Source organism: Triticum urartu, chromosome 4A, assembly GCF_056163025.1.
Source record: "Triticum urartu cultivar PI428250 chromosome 4A, HENAU_Tu73, whole genome shotgun sequence".
Lineage (NCBI taxonomy): Eukaryota > Viridiplantae > Streptophyta > Magnoliopsida > Poales > Poaceae > Triticum > Triticum urartu.
In genome coordinates this window covers 523,647,379-523,664,535 of record NC_141876.1, presented here as the reverse complement: position 1 = coordinate 523,664,535, position 17,157 = coordinate 523,647,379, and the positions used below count along the sequence as shown (strand labels likewise).

General features: G+C 47.6%; 1 pseudogene; it reads left to right on the top strand.

Annotated features, from left to right (window-relative positions):
* Positions 1-4,474: 4,474 nt before the first annotated feature.
* Positions 4,475-17,157, top strand: part of LOC147976389 (uncharacterized) — a 29,381-nt pseudogene continuing 16,698 nt past the window's right edge.

Sequence of the window (17,157 nt, the reverse complement as noted above, 5' to 3'; positions counted from 1 at the left end):
CAAATTAGTTGAAGTTGGACAAGGAAGACAATGTAATGAGTTATGGTTGTGTATATTTGCATAGAAGTTATATTGTCATGGATCCTCCAACATGTGGTGTTTGCCTAGGATCTTTTGCTAGCCAAAAATTCATACTAAGTAGAGATACTACTTGTGCATCCAAAAAACCCTAAAACCCAGTTTCTTGCCATGAGTTTCCACCATACCTACCTATGGATTGAATAAGATCCCTCAAGTAAGTTGTCATCGGTGCATAAAGCAATAAAAATTGCTCCTAAATATGTTTGATATTTTATTGTAAGGGAAAATTGAGCAGTGTATGAACTTGTGATGGCAAAGTAATAGAAGTGATGGACTGCATAAGAAAGGTTGCTACCATAAGGGGTAATATAACGTGATGTTCCTTTGCATTAAGAGCTTGGGCATCCAAATAAAAAGCGCATGACAACCTATGCTTCCCTCCGCGAAGGGCCTATCTTTTACTTTTTAGTATTTACTTTTATGCAAAGAGTCAATAGTATACATCCTCATTCAATCTCAAGTATTCTCTAGTTGGCAAGCATCATGTGGTGGGGTAAGATCTAGGCACATATGTCCAATAAAATATATTTGATCATGATTTATTATTGTTGACAATTATCTCTATGATAAGTGAGTTGGGAGGCGAAATATTAAGCCCCTATCTTTCTTCGTGTTCAACGGATGCCATTTGTTCTAAGAATATGCTTTGAGTAGTAGCAATCGTGGAAGACTATATGATAATTGAGTATGTGGAGCTCTTACTTAGACTCTGTTGAATAAGTTGAATTGCAATTATTTGGTGACTAAGAATATAGGTTGTTGAGTTTCAAGAGAATGCATTGTTTGAACCTTAACATGTGAATTGGTTGCTAATTTTAACATGAAAAGTTTTATGAGAAAGAATTGTTGTTATGATGCTAGGAAAAGTGATTGAAATTATCATTGATCAAACTTGTGCACTTTGCTAGCATTCACACTTCATAAATTGTTTCTTTTATCGTTTACCTACTCGAGGACGAGTAGGAATTAAGCTTGGGGATGCTGATACGTCTCCAACGTATCTATAATTTATGAAGTATTCATGCCATGTTTACAATAATTTTATATGGTTTTGGTATGACTTTCATGGAACCAACCCGAACTGACGTTGTTATTAGCAGAAGTACCGTGGTGTTGTTTTTTGTGCAGAAATGAAAGTTCTCCAAATGAGCTGAAACTTTTTGATGATTTTTTGGAACAAAAGAGACCCCAGAAGGTTTGTGGAAGGGCCAAAAGGTGAAGGAGTAGGCCACAAGACACCGGGGCGCACCTGGTGGGCCTGGCTTGCCCCGGTAGGTTGTGCTCACCTCGAGGCTCATCTTAGCGTGAAACTAACGCCAAAAAATCCTATAAATAGAGAAACCATAAAAAATAACCCTAGATCAGAAGTCCCGCCGCCGTCGCACACCTCTATAGCCACGAAAAACCAATCTAGACCCCGTTCTAGCACTCCATCGGAGGGGAATTCATCACAGGTGGCCATCTTCATCATCACGGCAGCGACCATGATGAGGCGGGAGTAGTCCACCCTCGGGGCTAAGGGTTTGTACCAGTAGCTATGTGTTTAATCTCTCTCTCTCTCTCTCGTGTTCTTGAGATGGCACAAACTTGATGTATCGCGGGCTTTGTTAATATATGATCATATGTTGTTTGGAAAGGAAAGGGTGATGCAGCAAAGTAGAGATAAGTATTTCCCTCAATTAAGAACTAAGGTATCAATCCAGTAGGAGGCACAAGCAAGTCTCCAATCTATGTACCTGCACAAAGTAACAAACACTTGTACTCAACGCGAAAAAGGGGTTGTCAATGCCTTCATGGTCACAAACAAGAGTGATATCTAATAGAGATAGGTATATAAGATAAATGAAAGAGCAAGCTAAAGTAAATCTAAATAAATTGCAGCAAGGTTTTTTTAGTTTTTTTGGTTTATAGATATGAAAATATATGATGGAAAATAGACCCAGGGCCATAGGTTTCACTAGATCCTTCTCTCTTGAAAGAAAACATATGGTGGGTAAACAAATTACTATCGAGCAATTGATAGAAAAGTGCAAAGTTATGACGATATCCAAGGCAATGATCATGAATATAGGCATCACGTCCGTGTCAAGTAGACCGATTCATGCCTGCATCTACTACTATTACTCCACACATCGACCGCTATCCAGCATGCATCTAGAGTATTAAGTTCATAAGAACGAAGTAAAACCTTAAGTAGGATGACATGATGTAGAGGGATAAACTCAAGCAATATGATGAAAACCCCATCTTTTTACCCTTGATGGAAATAATACAATACGTGCCTCGCTACCCCTACTATATCACTGGGTGAGGACACCACAAGATTGAACCAAAACTAAGCAACTCTCCCATTGCAAGAAAAACCAATCTAGTTGGCCAAACCAAAGCGATAATTCAAAGAGAAATGCAAAGATATTTGATCATGCGTAATAGAATTCAGAAAAGACTCAAATAATATTCATGGATAATCTGATCATAAATCCACAATTCATCGGAACTCGACGAACACACCGCAAAAGAATATTACATCAGATAGAATTCCAAGAACATCAAGGAGAACATGGTATTGAAGATCATAGAGAGATAAGAAGCCATCTAACTACTAGCTATGGACCCTTAGGTCTGTGGTAAACTTCTTACGCTTCATCAAAAGGGCAGCAAGGTTGATGTAGATGCCCTCCGTGATCGAATGCCCCTCCGGCAAGGTGCCAAAAAAGGCCCCAAAATGGGATCTCACGGGAACAGAGGCTTGCGGTAGCGAAAAAGTATTTTGGTGTATGCCTCTGATGGTTTGGGAATATTTGGGAATTCATAGTGCAAGAATTAGAGGACACCTGAGGGCCCCGCAAGCCCTTACGGCACCCCCTAGGGCGCGCTTAGGAGGCTTGTAGCCTCCTCGGGACTCCTCTCGCCCCCACTCCAAGTCTTCTCGATGACTTCTGGTCCAAGTAAAAATCGTCCTGAAAGTTTCATTCCGTTTGGACTGCGTTTGATATTTCTTCAATATAAAACTCAAAAACAAGGAAAAACATAAACTGGCACTAGGCTCTAGGTTAATAGATTAGTCCCAAAAATAATATAAATCGCATATTAATGCATATAAAACATCCAAACCAGATAATATAATAGCATGGAACAATCAAAAATTATAGATACGTTGGAGACATATCACCCGCTCTCTGTAATGTGGCGGTAATCACTTTTCTATCTCATGAGATCTTTGTGGATGTGCTTCTAGAGGAACTTAAGGAGTGGGGCTGGAAGGCTGGGAATGACATGTCTCAGCTTCTCAATTCGCTGTTGTCTTCCCTTCCAAGGAGAGCCTGGAGATGGAAGCTGCATGTACTAGTTTTATTCTTCCCGCTCCCTTCTGATGGCCTTTGGAGAACTGATCGGGAAGCCCATCGAGGTGGATGAGTCCTCACTAGATCGCCTTGGCTCTGCGCGCATGTGTGTCTGGTGTCATGACCTCGCGCATGTGCTTGGTGCCATTGATGTCTTCCCCACCTCTAGCTCTTGTTATATCCATGTCTGTGTTGAGGCCAGCTTAGGAAAAACCTCTGCCTCCGCCACCGCCTGCCCCGCGCATTGATGATGGTCATGGACAAGATCACAGCAACGCGGGTGAGCATTCGGGGGCCAAATTTTCCCCTCGGAATGGAAAGAGTTGAGCTTTGAAATGCAAGGGTCTTTTCAAATCTAGCGCTCCCTATGGTGGTTATGTTGCTAAAGGTGGTGGTGCTGCTACTAGGCCAAGGGTAGGGAATGTCCTAGGCTCCTCGGACGCGCTGGAACAATGCCTGGCCCCGACTGCAGGTGGCTTGGGGACCTCGTTCTCTGCTGTGTGATCCAACAAGCCCACCTGTCCTGGCTCGACGTCCCTCTCTGGTATCATGGACGTGCCGCAGTCTCTGGCCCCAGAGGTCTCGGGTCAGGTGACCAAGAATAAGTCGTCCGTCAAGAAGTTATCGGCTAGGAGTAGGGGCACTTCAAGCTCTAAGCATTATGTGGTAAGGCTTTGCAGGCGTGTGGACGATAATCTCCATGGTGTTGCTGCTGGAGCCTCAGTTGGGGTTGCCACCCCTCCGTCCTCGCGTTCTGTGCCCATTCTCTCCCCGGTGTCTATGGCCCGCAAGAGCAGGCGCGCCAAGGATTATAGTGTTCCCATGGCTGAGAAAGCGCCCTGCAGGGCGCGTGCGAAGGACTCCATCCTGGCAGTTACCTCGGCTACCTTCTTTGCTATTCATTTAGTTTTGCCTGATTTGTCTGATAGCCATGTAGTTAGAGTCATGTCTGATTCTGGGATAACTTTTGATCCGAATGTTGGCTCTCCTTCTTCCTTCTCTCTGTGATTCATGTGAACGAGCTAGCTCAGGCCACCTTGGCGAAGGCCATGGAGGCTGCAACCTCCACCAAGACCATAGGGATGGCGGCTGGGCTGGGAGTTGCACATGCTGCAGATGATGTGGCTGGTAGTGACCAGCATACATCTAGGTATCAAAATTGGACTAGAATAAACATGCTAAAACCTGTGTGGCCCCGTGCATGTTGAGTATACGTACCAAGAATCCCTCCTTTAAATGAGAGCGATTTTCCGGAACACCCGTGGTTTCGGTGCTAGGGGCGTCGAGATCAGATTACGGAGTCCATTAGAGATGAGAACATTGACCTGGTTGGTTTAATCAAGACATTTAAGGATTCTTTCTCGCGTAATGAGTTGTCTTCGATCACCGGGGCCGATCGCTTTGCTTGGAGGTGGCTTCCTGCCTCTAAGCTCTCAAGTAGCATCCTTGATTGGTGCCAAATTGGACATTTTTTTATTTTGTGGCCTTTGATCAGGGTATATTTTGGGCTAATATGGTGGTATCGCATAGGCACCTCAACCTCTTATGGGAGGTCTTGGTGGTTGATGGTCCGGCTAATCAGTCCCTCTCGCCTCTTTTTCTTGATGAAATTCTGGAGAATATTGAATCTCGCATGCTTCCACTCCTTATCAGTGGTGACTTTAATCTCTTCCACTCCCTTACTCATAAAAACAATAGTAACTTCTCTTGGCCATTGGACGACGCGTTCAACGACTTTATCTCTGGATGTGCTCTTTGCAAAATCCCTAGGTTAGGAACGTGATTTATTTGGTCCAATCATCAGGCCAACCCCGTGCACTCAGTCCTTGATCGTGCGTTTGTCAACATGGCTTTGCTGGATTTTTCCTTTCCCCTTGCCTCCCTATCAGCAAAGCCTAATGTATGATCGGACCACACACCTCTGTTTCATGATGACGGGACAATCAATACAGTGGTGGTCCGGAGATTTCACTTCGATTCCTCATGGTTGCTTATTGATGGGTTCCCGGTTATGCTCTCCAACAAGATTTCTAACTTTCTCACCTCGGTCCGTCGGTCTTTTTGGTCGCTGGACAACTAGCACTTCTGTTCCTACCATCTGAGGAAATTCCTTAAAGGCTGGGGACGTAATAGGGCGGCAGAGGTGCGCAAACAAAGGGATGAGCTGCGGGGTAATATTTAGGAGCTGGACGCAGTCGCGGATCGTCTCGGTCTCTCGCATGCCGGTTAGTAAAAGCGATATAACCTGGAGGGTCTTCCCATGCAGTTGCATCGTCAGGCAGAAGTGTACTGGAGGCAACACAACACACCTAATTGGATGCTTAAAGGAGACTGCCTCATGGCTTATTTTTTGTGATTACTAATGGGAGGAGGCACCAATGTCTCATTGATCATCTTTTGTTTGACGGTGTCTGTGTGTCTGCTCAAGACGCTATTCTTCAACATGCGCATCATTTATTTCCTGCCATCTTGTTTACTAGGCCCGCTTCTGGTTTCTATATTTCCAACAATCTTTGGGAGGGCCCTGCCCGGGTGTGTGACGTCGATAATGCGTACCTCTCTGTTCCTCTCTCCTCTGACCAAATAGAGGTTGTGGTCTCTTCATCTAAGTCTTATTCTTCCCCTGGGCCCAACGGGTTCTCTATTGCTTTTTTAAAAAAGTTCTAGACTTTGCTTCGCCCGTTGTTTGCACAATTATCCAGGGATTATATTTGGGGACAGTAGACATTTCACTGGTGAATTATGTGATCCTCTCTCTTATTCCTAAGGTCAAAGGATGTGACTCCCTCTCCCAACTCCGACCGATTACCCTCAGCAACAATTTTTCCAAGTTCGCCTTTCTTCGGTTGCACACAAAAGTGCTTAGCCCTACTCAATCTGCTTTTGTGATGGGCGGACTTAACCTAGATAGTATTCTTAGCCTGGATGAGATTGTGCACAATCTCAAGGTTAGGAAGACTAAAGCCCTAATTCTCAAACTTGACTTCAAAAAACGTATGACTCGGTTAGCTGAGAGTTTTTGTGTAAGGTTCTTTTGGCTAAGTTTATGGGGGAGCATACGTGCATAGGCTTTTGCAATTTTTTTTCTGGTAGGTGTACTGCAGTGGTAGTTGATGGCAAAATTAGTCATTTCTTCACCAATGTTAGAGGCCTGCGGCAAGGGGATCCCATTTCTCCGCTCCTCTTTAACTTTGTTGCGGACGCGCTACCATATATTCTCTCGAGTGCCCCCATGGCAGGCCATATTACCCCTGTAGTCTCGCACCTCATTCCAGAAGGGGTGTCGCATGTTCAATATGCAAACCATACCATTATCATGGTCAAGCTCAATGATCTATGCTTTGCTAATTTGAAATTTCTCCTGCTATGTTTTGAAGCACTCCCAGGGCTGAAAATTAACTTCTCTAAGTGCGAAACTCTGGTCATTGGGATGACCGAACCCGAGGCGTTGAGAGTTTCCCAGCTACTTAATTGCTAGCATGGGTCATTCCCTTTTATGTATCTTGGTCTCCTTATTTCCCCTTTCAAATTACACGCTAAAGATTTTGCTCCCCTTGTTGCCAAGATTATCAATCGGGTCATCCCATGGCGTGGCAGGTATAACACCAGCGTTGGCAAGGTTTGACTCACCAATGCCTGCCTTACTTCCCTCCCCATGTTCACCATGGATTTTTATCGTCTCATGGATGGGACCCACGTGGTTTTTGACAAACAAAGGAGCGCCTTTTATTGGAATGCTGCTGATAATCGCCACAAATACCATCTGGTTAAATAGAAACACATCTGTCGCCCCAAGTACTTTGGTGGTTTGGGTATTTTGAATACTTCCATCATGAATAAGTGCCTGATCATAATATGGGGGTGGAAGATATGCACTTAGGGCGCTAGCTCTCTGTGGTTTGCCTTGCTAAAAAATAAGTACTTTACTAATGGCAGTCCCCTCTCTGCCTCTGCCTCGGGTGGCTCCTAGTTCTGGCATGATCTGGTTAAAGTGCGACATGATTTCAGAGCTCACGTCAAGTTTGTGGTGGGGAATGGGTCCTCTATTTGGTTATGGCTTGACTAGTGGCATGGTGATTCCCCATTAGTCGTTCACTTTCCCACCTTATTTTCGTTTTTTTCAACTTTGGAGATCTCAATCTCTGAGCTCGCCCACACTGGTTGGGACCTAGGTTTTAGGAGAATCCTTTCTCCTGAAGAGTTGGGTGACTGGCAGCTTCTTGTTGCTAGTTTCCCTGTTCTCTCGGAGGAGGAGGATTCTGTTATTTGGCCTCATACTACCTCTGGTAGATTCTTTGTCAAGTTGCTCTATGGTCGTCTCATCTCATGCAGCCCTACTAATAGGTTCAAGGATGCACTACTAGGGAAACGGCTATAGCTAATATGGGCATTAATGGCGCACCACTACTAGGGAAAAGCCTAGCAGCAGCGTGGGTTTTGGGCCTATTAGTAGCGCGGGGACCGGCGCTACTAATAAGGAGCTACAGCTAACGTATAGTAGTAGCGCCTGTTGTCCCACGCTACTGCTATACATGAATAGTTGTAGCGCTCTTTAGAAAAGGGCGCTGCTGATATTATCTATAGCGATGTTTACTTAGAAGCACTACTGGTAAGGCAACGCTACTGCTAAATTTCCCCCCCTCGCTACTACTAGTTTTATTAGTTTTTTCCCTGCATATTTGTTTTGTATTTGAATAGGCTTTATACAATAATCTTTAGCATATCATACACATACAAATGTATCATAGCATATACATACAATTAGTCTCATCAAATCATGTCATCATCATAATCATCATCCAACACAAACTGGTCTCTCGTCATCATCTCGAAAATAGCGATACAAGTCTCGATTACTTGCAAATACATCGTCATCCATCTAAACAATGATATATGCAAGAAGAGCTATCACTTTGAGTACATGAGTTCGCATCCCTCTCTCGCATTAGCGTGAACCTAAACTAACTACTGCCTGTCGCTCGGAAACCGGTACACCTGGGCCTGACACTCCGGACACTTGTCTTATATATACTCCTGGCGTAGCACTTCTTCGCCATCTATGATCTATGCACCTGCATCGTCACATGAGTCGATGATATGCAACATATATAATTGAGCAACAGAAAGAGACAGACTTGGCAAAAATAGAAACAACATATCATAAGCATAAATAACAAAGTTCATCGTACCCCAAAATGCCCTAACTAGAGTGATTTTTGCTAGTCGAGGAGGACACTACTAGGGAAAAAGCCTAGCAGTAGCGCAGGTTTTGGGTGTATCAATAGCGCGGGCGCCCGCGCTACTGCCACGGCGCCACAGCTAACTTGTAGCAGTAGCGCGTGTTGACACGCGCTACTGCTATACATGGTTAGTTGTAGCATGCGTTGCAGTACAACGCTACTGCTAATTATCTATAGTGGGTCTTATGCCCCGCGCTACTACTATTACTTTCAAAAGCAAAAAAATATCTCGATCCCGTGTGTGTTGTCAATGGCAGCAGTTGTTCGATCCAGCGATGGTTGGGGTCGTCGGAGGCATGAACGACCAGCGGCAGACCAAATCCGGCGGTGGCTGTTGGAGGAGGGCCTGTTTCCATGGAAGAGCAAGGCAGCGGCGTGGGTCTCCTCTTCCCAACCATGCCAGATATGGTCGTCCATGGCGACTACCTGCACGGGCATGGACATGGGATTATGAGTCAAACCAGAGGGAGAGAGAGAGAGAAAAAGAAAACCGAGGGAGAGAGGAAGGAGATGGAGGGAGTAGCGGGGCTGGTCACCGGTGGTTAGGTCTCCGGCATGGTGGCGCGAGGCGGCGGCCTCCTAGACGCCGGTGGAAGATCGGCGAGCTCCTAGACGCCGGTGGCACGAGGCGGCGCCCTCTTTAGGTGCCATGGAGGAGGAGGGGCGCATGGCCAAGAGGTCAATGTGAGAACGTATGGAGAGAGAGAGAGGAGGGAGTGGCGGAAGAGAGGAGGGATTTGGGGGAGGGGGGGACGGGTGGGGAAAGGTGGTGGGTGCGGATTAGCAGTAGCGCGGTACGTAAAACGCGCTGCTGCTAAGAAAGCAGCAGCAACGCGCTTTCAGTACAAGCGCTACTGCTAACCGGGACCAAAAGTGTGCCCGATTTGAAAATTAGCAGCAGCGACCTCAGAAAAACCATGCTACTGCTACAGCTATAGCAGTAGCGCGGCTCGCGGCACCGCGCTGCTGCTAAATGGAGTTGGGTGGGCACTGTCGGTCGATATTTGTAGCAGCGCGGGTTATGCCGAGCGCGCTACTGCTAAGCACTTGTCAGTAGCGGGTTTTCCACACCCGCGCTACTGCTAATTAGCAGCAGCGCTCCTTTTTGAGCCGCGCTGCTGCTAAGATTCTGTGTATAGGGTTTTCCCTAGTAGTGGGAGGACGGTTTAATTACATCACAAATAAAGTTTCACCGTGCATAACTCAAAGTTTTTTCATACAAAAAGTATGGACTAAACGGACACATTGTCATATATCGACAATCACTCCAACATGTCGTTCCATCCATCCAAGTCAGGGAGATAGTCCTTGAGCTTAGTGAAAGGATTCATGTCGAGACGCTGAGAGGCTATCCATGTTCGGACGTCTTCCCGTGACATTTGTCCTTCTCCGTAGAACATCCCTGTTTTTCCGACGACCTCCTTCATGATGATTTGGGCAAGTTCGCGCTGGGTGTTATAGAAATCAGCTCAAAGTCGATGTTCCTCGATATCTCCTATGTCCTTTGCCCATTGCAGAATATGGGCATCGCCGGATCTAGGTGACATGTGAAGGTTCTAGTGATCCCGTCTATACTCCAGCATGTGGTGTAGGACATAGAATCCATCATTAAGAGAATCGTTCGATTGCTGGATGCAGCAGAAGTCGGTCTTATGGCCGAAGGCGGCCCTACCACCCCTTGTCTTCTTGTCCCTGACCTCTCTACCCCTTGCTTGGTAGTAAAACATAGCACTGTTGAGAACATCCTTGATGTGGGTGTAACCCTTTTTGTGAATGTTCTTCGCTGAGTCCAAGTAAAGAGCGTGGGAGAATCAGGGGTAGAGGATGATGAGGACGGCGCGCCCGCCGCTGCACAAAATAAGTACACCTCAAATTAATTAGCCTCCACCGTGCAAATGAATGATTGAAATCGAAGGAAGGATAGCAACGCGGATGACTTACACGGGATGATAAGGCACGAGAATTGCCTCCTTGTCCTTATTGGCGAGCATGAAATTGACAATGTACTCCCTCGCGTATTCACAGTGCTTTGCGCAGACTCCCAAGAAGCCCTCGTGCATGTAGTACGGGTCAGCGACACAGATATTAGATATCTGCTCAACCCCGATGATGTAGTTCATGTGCAAGGCGTAAAGGCGGACAAACGTAAAATCCAGCTTCTTCATGTGAAACATGTCGAATATGTGATCGAATCGGAGGAAGAACTTATCCGCGGGGAAGCTGTCGACGTACGACATTTGCCGCGGAACATTAACCACGTAGAGTGGGTATCCTGGATCTTTTGAGGCGATGAGGCCTTTCTCTACCCGCAGCACATCGTCATGAAGTCTCCTTAGATCGCCGAATCTGGCCCGTAGCGCTGTTGCAGGTAGGATTGGTTGACCGGGGATATGCCATTTATCTGCATCGGGTGTCGGGACCCCGATTCCAAGTCACATCGATCTAGCCGGTAACACCTCATATCACTTTGTGGCCTCACACACGGTATTTCCACGGGTGTCGCCTTACACTGGGCCGGGACCGGTTGCGCCTTTTGGCTCACGTATATGATTGTGACGCTAGCATCCATATGACAGAGAACCCGGGCTGACATGGCTAGTCGTGAACCCAAAGCGGCACTAACCTATGGGGACAGGCATACATGATTCACATCGAGCATGTCGGTCAGCAGCGTGTGAATCCGGGCTGTAGCACTGGGCTAACAGGACTCCGGGGAACCCGGGCTGTAGCAGGCTAGGCAGGACTCCGGATGTCACCGCATGACATTTCCCCGAAGGGACAGACACAGGAACGAAGTGAAACACATGCCGGCCAGTCAAGTGTCCTGAGCAGTAGTGCTGGGCTAGCAGGACTCCGGTGAACCGGGCTGTAGCGGACTACTATGGCTCAAGGAAGCACTAGACTACATTTCCCCATAAGAGAGGCTGCCAAGGATAAACAACTAGGTTGTCGGATCCCACACATAGCAATACACGTCACACGTGCGCATAACATGCAAGTATGTGCTGTACAACATGGCATCACAACATAATGCAAACTCATATAGATAAAGGCCCAGAAGAGCCACATAGCATTAAATACAAACAGGGGTTACATGACCCATCATTCAAAGCATACAAGCAACGGAAGCATTACATGTCTGAGTACAGACAACTACAAAAGAAAAAGGCTGGGAAGCCTGACTATCTACAAGTCCCTCCCAAGGGTACAAGATCGTAGCTGAGGTAACAAGCTACTCGTCGAAGTCCAAGCGATACTACTAGTGAGACAGATGTCTCATTTGCAAGACATAAATAAAGCAAACGTGAGTACAAAGGTACTCAGCAAGACTTACATCAGATCCTATCATACATGCATTTGTATCAAGAAGGTAATGTGGGGTTTAGTTGCAGCAAGCTAGCTTTGACTCAATGGCTATCCTATTCTACGACAACGAGAAACTTCTTTGAGATGAGGCAGCACACACGAGTCCACTAATCACCACATCAATACACTACTATGGATTCATCCTCGTCTCCTTACGAGAAGGCCATCCATAGCACTCACACTTGTCTTGAGCATTTTAGAGTATCCACTTTAAGTTGTCTATGTACCACGTAAGCATCCAAGAAGTCCATAACCGAGGACACGGCTATTCGAATAGATCATGTTAACCCTGCAGGGGTGTACTTCTTCACACACGCTCTCACCACTTATCACCATGTACACGTCATGTATCTCGGCAACCTTCAAGCGGAAGCCTGGTGAGGGTGTCGGCCACGACCTGACTAACCACGCAAGACTCTAATCCAGGTTTATCGCCTATTTGGGTTCCATCCGCAAGGAGATCCGGCCGGGGTGTCGCTCACGGCCCCAAACAATGTGAGCAGGGTTCCCAAGCCCACCATCCGGGTGCCACTTGGTACACCATGCCACCTGTGCCTAGTCTGTCCCGAGCCCACCCTGCCGGGTGCCACTCGGTAGAAAAATAGCACTACCTACAACACCAGAAACTATTTGCAACTCCTGGACAGAGATCAAGTTGGCTAATAAGTCGAGAGGGGTCGAGTTACCGGAACCCAACGTGTGGTAGTAGCTAGTCCTTGGACAACATACACAGAACTCAGTTCTTAGGGATGGTTCCAGTGAGACAACCCACCATGTACTCCTACATGGCCTCTCATCGCTACCTTTACCAAATCGTGTTCACACGCTTAACTCTCAACATCAGAACATAGCACTGTACTCTAATCCATTCCCAATGAATCAGACCTGACATACTCTAAGCAATAGCAGGCATGCATGGCAAGAACACAACATGGCTCAAGCAACTCCTACACATGCTAGTGGGTTTTAACTATTTATTTTGGCAATGACAGGTCATGCAGAGGAATGGGTTCAACTACCGCAGCATAAAGTAGCAGTTGAATCGTTGTTGTCCTAATGCAATAAATGAGAGCAGGAGCGAGAGAGTAGGATTGTATCGGAATGAACAAGGGGGGTTTCTTGCCTGGTAGATCAACAGGGGGGCACTGCTCCTCAGACAGGTACTCTCGAACACTCTCCGGAGCAGGACCTATCGAGAAGGAACGGTGTCGGAAATCAAAACACAAGCATATGCAACATTATGATGCATGAACATGGTAATGATGTTATGATTGCAATAATGCATCTAGCAACCATTTAAATGAAGTCCATATGGACCAAGGGTTCATACGCACTCCATATTTAGCATTTAAAATGTCATTATCATGTTTTCACTTATACAGTGGTATAAGTTGATTGAACATGCATGAAAGTGGTACAGATGGATAGATTGAATTTTTCTGATAATTTTTCATATATAAATTATTTCAATCTGAGCTACGGTTGAATTTCTATGAATTTTTGAAGTTTTGAATATATTCTGGAATTTCCTGATTAACTTAAACCAGAAAATGAAATATTGTGTCAGCATTGCGTCATGCCTGCATTAGTAGGTCAACGGAGCTGACCAGGTCAAACCTGACGTGTGGGGTCCACACGTCAGTGACTTAGTTAGTTAACAGAGGAGTTATTCCTAATCTAATTTAGATTAGTGGCTCTGGGGCCCACTGTCAGTGTCAAGGGGTTAGCAAAAATGGTGATTAGCCTTAAGCTAATCACCTGGCAGGTCGGGCCCGCACGTCAGGCTGGCGAGGTCGTCGCCGACGACCTCTGGAAGCGGCGGTGTCCACGCTGCAGGGCACAGGGGCGGCGGCTGGGAGCACCGGGGCGTAGCCCGTGCTCTCGCGCATCCAGTGGGGTAGGTAGGAGGAGGAGGGGTGGCCGGAGCTCGTCGGAGCGAGGCTCGCGGCGGCGGCCGGAGTTCGGCTCCAGGCGAAAGCGGGCTGCGGGGCACGGGTAGGCCACGCAAGGGGTTCCGCGGCACCCTCGTGGCACTAGGAGCACGATGGGGTGCTCGGTTTGGGCGGAGGCGGGCCGAGACGACGACGGCGACATGGCTGTGCGGCGGTGAGCTTCGGTCACGGCAGCGCTAGCGCTAGAGAATGCGAGGGACGACGGGGCAAGGGGGAACCGGGTCAACGGCTCACCGCGGAGCTGCAGGGATGGTAAGAGGGCTCGGGGACGCGCCGGAGTGGCCGGATCGATGAAGAAAGGCGCGGGAGCCGAAGCTTGAAGACGATGATGATGGCGGCTGCCCGGGGCCTATGTGCTTCCTTCCTTCGGTGCAGAGGTGAAACGAGAGGTGGCGGAGGCTCTAGACAGCTCGAGGAGGCAAGGCGACGGCGGTGGGCGCAGCGGCTCACGGTGGCTTGCTCAGGCGCGTGAGGGGGAGAGCGAGGGAGAGAGACAAAGGAAAGGGGAGGGCAAGGGGAGAGAGTGAAGGAGGTCGGGGTAGTGCGTGGCGGCTCGAGGAGCCTCTCCCGCGTCGGCGGAAGCAGGAGGTGGCCACGGCGTGTGGCCGCAGGCGCCGGGCACACGCCCTCGTCCTCCTGGCAGAGGAGGAAGACGACAGGGGGAGGCTGCTGGGCTGGCCAGCCAGCTGGGCCGGCTTCTCTCCTGGGCCAGGTAAGCCAGGTGAGGTTTTTCCCTTTTGTTTCTTTTTTCTATTTTCTGTCATTTGTTTCCTGATTTAGTAAAATACTAAATGAACTTATTTAATTCTATCAAATTTTGCAGGGACCTAAGGGATTAATCCAAAGCTCCTCACCAAAATTCAGAATTATTGGACAATATTATTATATATATAAATATTTATCCAACGCAAATAATTACTGGATTAATTCCAAATGTCCAAAATAAATATTTATGAGCTCCTAAAAATATTGGTTTGATTTTTACCTCTGACCAATATTTTCAGAGAGTAACATGTACATTTTCTTGGACCTTTTTGGAGCAATTTTTATCTCGATTATTTCTAGAAATGATTCTGAGGGTTTCACAAATCCCCATTTCAAATTTAAATGGAATTTAAACATGATGCACAAATGAAGGGCTAGCCTAGGTCATACCAGACCTAGGGATGTGACATCGGGGATATCTATATGGTCCTGAAGCCGATGCTGCTGAGGCGGCTGGATCATAGAATTAGCTTTTTTCCTTTCCTCGCTCTCTTCCTAGACTTCTTTACTACCAGAAGGTCGTCCATAATACGTTGAGACGGCAATTTAGGCACCGACTCATGACGCTCAAACCCTGAGGAGGCACCAGTATAGACATACTGTTCAGCGCCATCGTCGTCCTCATCCTCATCCATGGTGATGTCATCAGCGACTAATGGAGCCTCCTCCTTACCCCGTACGCTATCACCCAACCCGACACCCGACGCTAATTGGGTAGGTGGGTGTTGATGTTCATACCTTGTTGAGGCTGCGTGCTCGTGGGTGTGCTCCCGGCCGCCTCCAGACGAAGCAGACTCTTTGTCCACAACAGGACCCACCCATTGCAACAATCACCAAGCCGCCGTGGTGTCTTGTCGTCATCCCCCGCTAGTATTGGAGGAGGCAAATTCTCGTGGCCTGGTTTGACACTGGCCACGGAAACCTTGAAGATGTTCGGGGGGATCGGCCGGCTGTGGAACGATGGTTCCTTCGGCTTCATTATCATCGCCTTCCCCACGTCCACCTTCTGGTCGCCGATGGTGTACAATATGGTGCACAGGATTTCGTCGGCCTGCAAAGAAAAGTCTGCGACATGAGACATCCGAAAGGCAACAAAAACGGGAGATTATACATTTATATTGAAGGGGGCCGGTGTGACAGATACAGTGAGGGCGTCGAGCTCAGCCAAAGACGAAGCACCACCGAGCACGTCCGGTGCGGGAGCAGGTGCGGGAGCCGGTGCGGGAGCAGGTGCTGGTGCAATGCTAGTCGAGCTGCTCCCCAAGAAGTCGGCAAGGGGAAAGTCCTCTGCATTTTTTTCTGGATTTTTCCTTGTCCAAGTGATAACGCCCGTCACCAAGGAAGTAGACAAATCTGCAACCACCTGTTTTGCGGCAGCTACCGCTGTTGCGACTGTCTGAGATGATTTCTTCTCAACCACAATCTCAACCTTCTTGTCGATGTTTTCTTCAGTTAACCTCCGTCTTTCCTTTCTCTCCTCCCTGGTCTCACGGTAGTACTTCTTCCACGTGGCGCCGTCTCCGAGACCGTGCACGCGTCCATACGACGGTCGAGTATCCACCGGTTGTCGTTTCAATATGCTCAACACCCGGTTGAATGGAGTGTCCCACTTGGGCCTCGCCAATGCCTCAGACGGCGAGTCGCTTTCGGCCGCAATCTGATGCTGCTCTCTCTGCAAAAGGCACAAGGATCATTTACAAATATGACTAACGTGTGCAGTCGAATTGATCAGAAACTAACATTACCAGCAGTCTCATGAACTCCGTAATGACCGGTTTGTCTCGTAGACCTTCTTCACTGGGTCCCAACGGTGTCGGGCCCTGAGGACGTCATGCTCCTGCGGGACGATGAAATCCGCCAAGGGGTCTGGGACGCCAAAACTCGCGGCTTCCGCGTCCTCCTTGGCCCATTTGGACCTCTTTCCGCCGTAACCACGACTTCCGAGGTGGTGGCTCCCAATGTTCCTCTCTTGAAGCCCCTTCATGTACTGAGACTTTTTTTGGCAGCTTCGGCCTCGCAAGCCTCCTTGAATTTTGAAACTGCTCTTCCGTGATTGTCGGATTATCCTTTACAATCTCGGAGTAGGGTTCCTTCTTGTCGATGATCTTTGCTTTCACTCGATTTTTCCAGGCGGCCAACGCATTGCTAAACTTGGTCATGGCGTGTTTGTTTATCTTCTTCATTGCCGGGTCCTCATCTGGATCTTCATAATCCTTCTCATTCCGGCCCGGGAACAAGATTATCTGGTGAAACTTCTTTAGGAGGGAGCTCCTCATATTTTCTATATTCGGTAGTTTCTCATCGTTGATGGTGACAGTTGTCCGTACGATGCGGCCTATTTGATTGCCGTAAGATCGACGCGCTTCCTCGGGCGCCTTTGGATCAAAATTGCCGTCGTCCACCTCCGTG